Genomic DNA, 5522 nt, shown 5'->3' with positions numbered 1-5522 from the left:
ATGCATGTTTGAGAGCCAGCAAAGCTGATCCTCTGGCGCAGGTGTTTACCGGGCATCACAAATAATTGCTGGTTTTTTGTGTGTGTTTTTCCCCCTCCAGGTCGTTTGAGTCTTTCTCCTTATTTGAGCCAACTCTTGCCCAGCAGGATGGGGAAATGGGCCGACAACGATCCTATTATTATAAGCCCGTCACTGCAGAGATAGATTACAGGGCTCTTTCTTCTTCTGACAGTGCTTGGACCATTTAGTTCGAATATTTATTTCAATTGCCCCGTGGTTTTACATCTCATTTCTCCTAACAGGGATGTCTTCTAGCTTGGCTTTCAGGGGAAATATGTATACTGTGCCTCGAGTCTGTAAACTGCCATGTATTACTGCTTATAGATCATAATTAGTTACTCTTCATGAAGGCCATGTAAGGAAAAAAAGAAAGAAAAGGCCACCAAAGAGGCTTTTTGGAGCTTCAGGGAGAGCTATGGTGCGGATGCAAACAGGATTCTTTCTGCCTGACTCTGCCTGGTCAACCTAATGAGGTTCTGCGCACGCGTGGCCCTGCTTTATCGCCCAGCGGGTGAAAAATAAAATCATTGTTGTGCTGAGCGCAGGTGCTTCTGAGAGGTTTTCCAGTGTGGCACAGAGGGCACCTTGCAGATGGGGTCAGGAGGATTAAGGAAATGGCCCTGCAGTGGAAAGGAGGAAGGCCTGAACAAAGAGAGGAGCTGAAACAGGAAGGGACAAACTCAGGGATGGAGTTCTCATTTCCCTCCCTTGGAGCTGCCCAGGGCCGGCACAGCAAGCATTCTTCTTGATACTGTTTAAGAAAAACAACCTGTCTGTTTATTGTGATGGCGGAATCCACTCAGTACACAGTGTGCCCCAGGTGATGGTAACGGCAGGCTTAAATGGACCCCCAGGGCAAATTGGAATTCTGAGCTTTTTATTTATTTTTATTTGTCCCCCAATTTAAATTTTCTCAGCTCCAGCATGATACGTCACCTGAACTGCCTTGCATGACGCTGAAATTGGATTCTTTAACACAATTTGAGTAACACGGGAGTAGGTGGTAGCCTCTCTTTTTCTAAAAAGCAGTTGTAAAAATTCGGTAGTGACTGCACTCAGAAGACTGTGAATTCCTGTTATAAGAATTTATTTCTCAAATTTGTCTCTCTTAAAAGGATTATAGCATGTGCTCTATAATTGGTGAATCCGTGAATCCGTGAATCCGTGAATATTAGTATCTCCTTAAACTCATCCTCTACTTACCTCTAACTTCAATCTTTTGCTTGTTGTCCTCACATATAAAAACAAAAACCGCCGAAACCGGTTTGGCTCAGTGGATAGAGCGTCGGCCTGCGGACTGAAAGGTCCCGGGTTCGATTCCGGTCAGGGGCATGTACCTGGGTTGCGGGCACATCCCTGGTGGGGGATGTGCAGGAGGCGGCTGATCGATGTTTCTGACTCTGTCTCTCTCCTTTCCTCTCTGTAAAAAATCAATAAAATATATATATATAAAAAAAAAAAACCTTCTCCACAAACAAAATCTCTAATCCTGGCCGTGACTGCATGCAAGCCAATGGCTATTCTTTTGCTTTCCATTTTTTTATTCTCTGTCTTATCTCTAAGGGATTATCCAGCTCCCTGGGTGTATTAAGCAGGCACCTTTTGCTGAGCGCTGTTCTAGTCACTGAAGATGCTGTTGCAAACAAATCAGAGACTTCAGAGAACACATAGTCTAACAGGAGAGAGGAGGGAAACCACAGAATGTGGTCAGTGTTACAATAGAAACACTATGGCATATGGCATAGTGGTTGATCCAGCTTTGCCTCTCATATAATCATGGATGAGTTACTAAATCTTTCTGTGCTTCAAATTTTGTATCTGCAAAATAGGGATGATAATACTAGCACCTATTTTGCAGGACTGTTCTCTGGATTGAATGAATGAATATGTGTCAAGCCTGGACATCAGAAACACTTCATGGGTCACAGGTATATTCCAACATGGTTAAGCCCAGGAAGAGTCCCTAAGAGGATAGGAGGGCAGTGGTGGTCAGGAAACAAAGATAGCACCCAGGGTTCTGGCTAGGTGGATAGTGTTGCCATTTACTGAGATTTAGGACAAAGAAAGAAGAGAAAGTCTCAGGTATGGTGATGAATTCACTTTTGAATCTGTTGAAGGTCTTTTATTACTACTACTAGAGGCCCAGTGTACAAATTTGTGCATGGGTGGGGTCCTGCCAGCCCACCCCGATGGGGGGCGATCAGGTCGGGCTGGTGGGGGGAGGGGCCTCGGGCAGTTGGCCGGCTGGCCCCGCCCCCTGCATGAACTCCCAGTCTAGGGGAGAATTTGCATATTAGCCTTTTATTATATAGGATTGCTAGGCATTACACTATGTGCTGCATATGAATTATCTATGAATTATCTCATTTAGTACCCACAACAGCCCCATCATTATCATTATCATTATTACTAATCATTATTTGAGGCACAAAGAGGTAAGTAACTTGCCCAATACCATACAGCTTAGTGAGGGAGCAAGGCTTTGAGCTCAAGCAGCTAGACTCCAGAGCCTGTGCTTTCTCTTCTGACTTTCTTTTAAGTGGAGATACCCGGTTAATAGCTGTGTATATGGGTGTGGCATTCAGTGATTTGGGTTTGGCTGTCATCAGCAAAGGGTGCTACCTGAAGTTATGGGAAAGGAGATGATGGCCCCAGGACAGCGTATTGAGTGCTGAGAGGAGACAGCTCGAGATATAATCCCTCAGAATAGCCAACATTTGAGAAATCCTCAAATGAGACTGAGGAGGAGCCGCTGGAATAGTAAGGGGAAAAGCAAAGGAGTGGGAGGGTTTGGCAGAAAAGAGTGATCTACAGGGTCAAATGCTGCCGAAAAGGCAAGAAAGAGAGGACTAAAAAGTATAGAATGGATTTATCCACAAGGAGACTGCTGGTGACCTTGGAAAGGGAAGTTGCAACACCTCCTACTTGTTACATACTAGGCAGGAATCTGGGAGCACACAGATGAGTAAGAAATGTATCTGACCTAAAGGAACTTTCCCATAGTTCTGTAGGCTCAAAGTCCAAGATCAATGTCAGCAGGTTTAGTTTCTCCTGAGGCCTCTCTTCTTGGCTTGCGTATAGTAGCCTTCTTGCTGCAGCCTCACGTGATCTTTCTTCTGTGTTCATCGCTGGCTCATCGCAAATTTCCTCTAAGGACACCAGTCACATTGGCCTGGGCCCAGTCTAAATGCTTCATTTTAACTTAGCCATCTTTCTAAAGGCGCTGTCTCTGAATACAGTCACATTCTCAAGTACTGGGGATGAGGCCTTTGAAAGGTTAACGTGGCGATACCTGGGCAGGCTAAATAGCCATCTCAGATGGTGGATAAAGAAAAAGCGAATTTATTTAAGGGAAGGGGATGAGGAATGGGATATCCAAAGGGAAAGGTTGCACAGCACCGAGCCAAGGGATTATTGGGTCAATGATGGCAGCAAAAATATACTTAGGATAGTAAAATAAGGAAGGGCATAGAAGAAGCAACAGGAGAGCTGAGGCTGGGCTGCTTTGGCTCACTGGGAAGTCAGGGAAAAGGGGGCCTTCGAGACAGGTTCAGGGGGTTACCTGGTATGAGGTGCCACTGCCCATTGCTCCCCTGGTTGCAAGCCTCATGGGGTCCCTTCAAGGATAGGAGTTAATTGCCTGTGGGGGGAGGAGAGGGGAAAGGGAATGGCAGAGGAATATTTATCTCTTTCTTGCAGGTGGAAATCTTAGGGGAGGTCTCAGGGAGGGACTTAATAGAATAGTCATCAGCTTTCCAGGTGTGCTCTTTCAGGGTCCTGGTCTCCACGGATTGGTCGGTCCAGGGCGGGGGTCATTAGTCAATGTAGCTGGTCCTGAGGCAGCCACGGAGTCACTGGTCTGATTTTTCTGCTTTTCTGGGCCTGGGAGCTGAGGTACAACTGAGGCCTAGATGTCATCTTTAGGGAGGAAAAGGTCAGGAGGTCTAAACTGCCTGCCTGTCGATATGAAATATCTGGGGTCCAAAACCACATGACCAGTGAATGATATGCTAGAGCAGGACAGGCCACCCTGAGGGCAAGGTTTTGCCCCTTGCTAGGCATCTGGGGCTTTCTGCCCGCCCCGGGGAGTTTCTGTACCTGGCCCATCGTCCTTGCTCTGCTCATGTCTAACAGCCTCTAATTCTTTTCTACTCACTGTGCTTGGCTGGAGCTTTACGGTCTTTTAGGTCTTAAGTCATTTCCACAGAGAGACTTCTTATTTACTCTTTGAGAGGATCATGCTTTCCCCCTGATCATATAGCTAATGATTACGTGGACTCAGAATGTGTTAGGCCTGTTTTTCACGCCTTACATTGTATCAATTCACTTAATATTCACAGTAATTTTGTATCTGTAGGGGACTATCCTATATAATAAAAGCTGAATAGGGGCAGACACTCAACACAGGAGCTGCCCTCAGCTGAAGGGCCCGCCAGGGCGGCTGCTAGCAGGGGTCCCCCCTACCCCCCTGCTGATCATCGCTCTGTAGAGGGAGGCCAACTTCGGTGGAGGGGGGGCGGCTATAGGGGGTAAGAGGTGGCTGGTGAGCAGGCAACACCAAGCCGGCCAAGGTGGGTACCAGTGGGGGCCCTGCAGATCAGCCCTGATTGCCGGCCAGACCTAGGGACCCTACCCATGCACGAATTTCATGCACCGGGCCTCTAGTTATTATCATAAGCCCCATGTTGCATGGCAGAGCTGGGATTGCTAACCCAGGAAATCTGGCTTTAGCATCCGTACCCCGATTTATACTGACAGAGTTGATATTTCTTTAGTGATTGTCTCCCTCACTGATCCTCAAGGTCTATGGAAGCAGGGCTGTGTCTGAAAGGTTCCAAGCTTAGCGTCAAGCCTCAAGAGCTGCCTGGCACATAGTAAGTACTCAGGTAATTGAATAAATGAATCGACAATTCAAAAAAAATTCCAGACTGGGAGGCATCAGGTGCAGGACTGAATCGCTGCACTTCGCTTGTAGAAACCGCCTATCTCTGCCTCGACTTCGCACTCCGTGAATCAGGGGAATTGGGGTGGGAGGACCAGGCCAGGTGGAAGGGCTCCCCTTTTCCCCCCCCTCCACCCCTCGCAGCGCAGGAACTGGGAAAATGGAGTCTGAACGTGGAATGAGTTTCCTGCACTGGAAGATGGCACCGGGTGGTCGCGTGGGACACAGGGACACGCGGCTCTTTCCTCCATTTCGGAGCCGTGCTGAAGTTCCGAGACGGAGGCTCCGATTTCTCCCCGTGAAGGCGCTCGGGAAGACGGGCGCTCGTGGAAACCGGTGGCCTGAGCCACAGCGCGCTGAGCCTCGGGCTCCGCCAGGAGCGGAGTGGGGCGGTGCCGCGGAGGGGCGGAGTCGCGGCCCGGCCTCGGCTGGCCCCGCCCCCTGGGCCGGCGGAAGCGGGCCCGACCTCACCTCCCAGACTTGGGCGTGACCCCGAGGGCGCACGCGCGCGCGCTGCACG

Source organism: Myotis lucifugus, unplaced genomic scaffold, assembly GCF_000147115.1.
Source record: "Myotis lucifugus unplaced genomic scaffold, Myoluc2.0 scaffold_435, whole genome shotgun sequence".
NCBI classification, from domain to species: domain Eukaryota; kingdom Metazoa; phylum Chordata; class Mammalia; order Chiroptera; family Vespertilionidae; genus Myotis; species Myotis lucifugus.
This window is presented reverse-complemented; position numbering follows the sequence as displayed.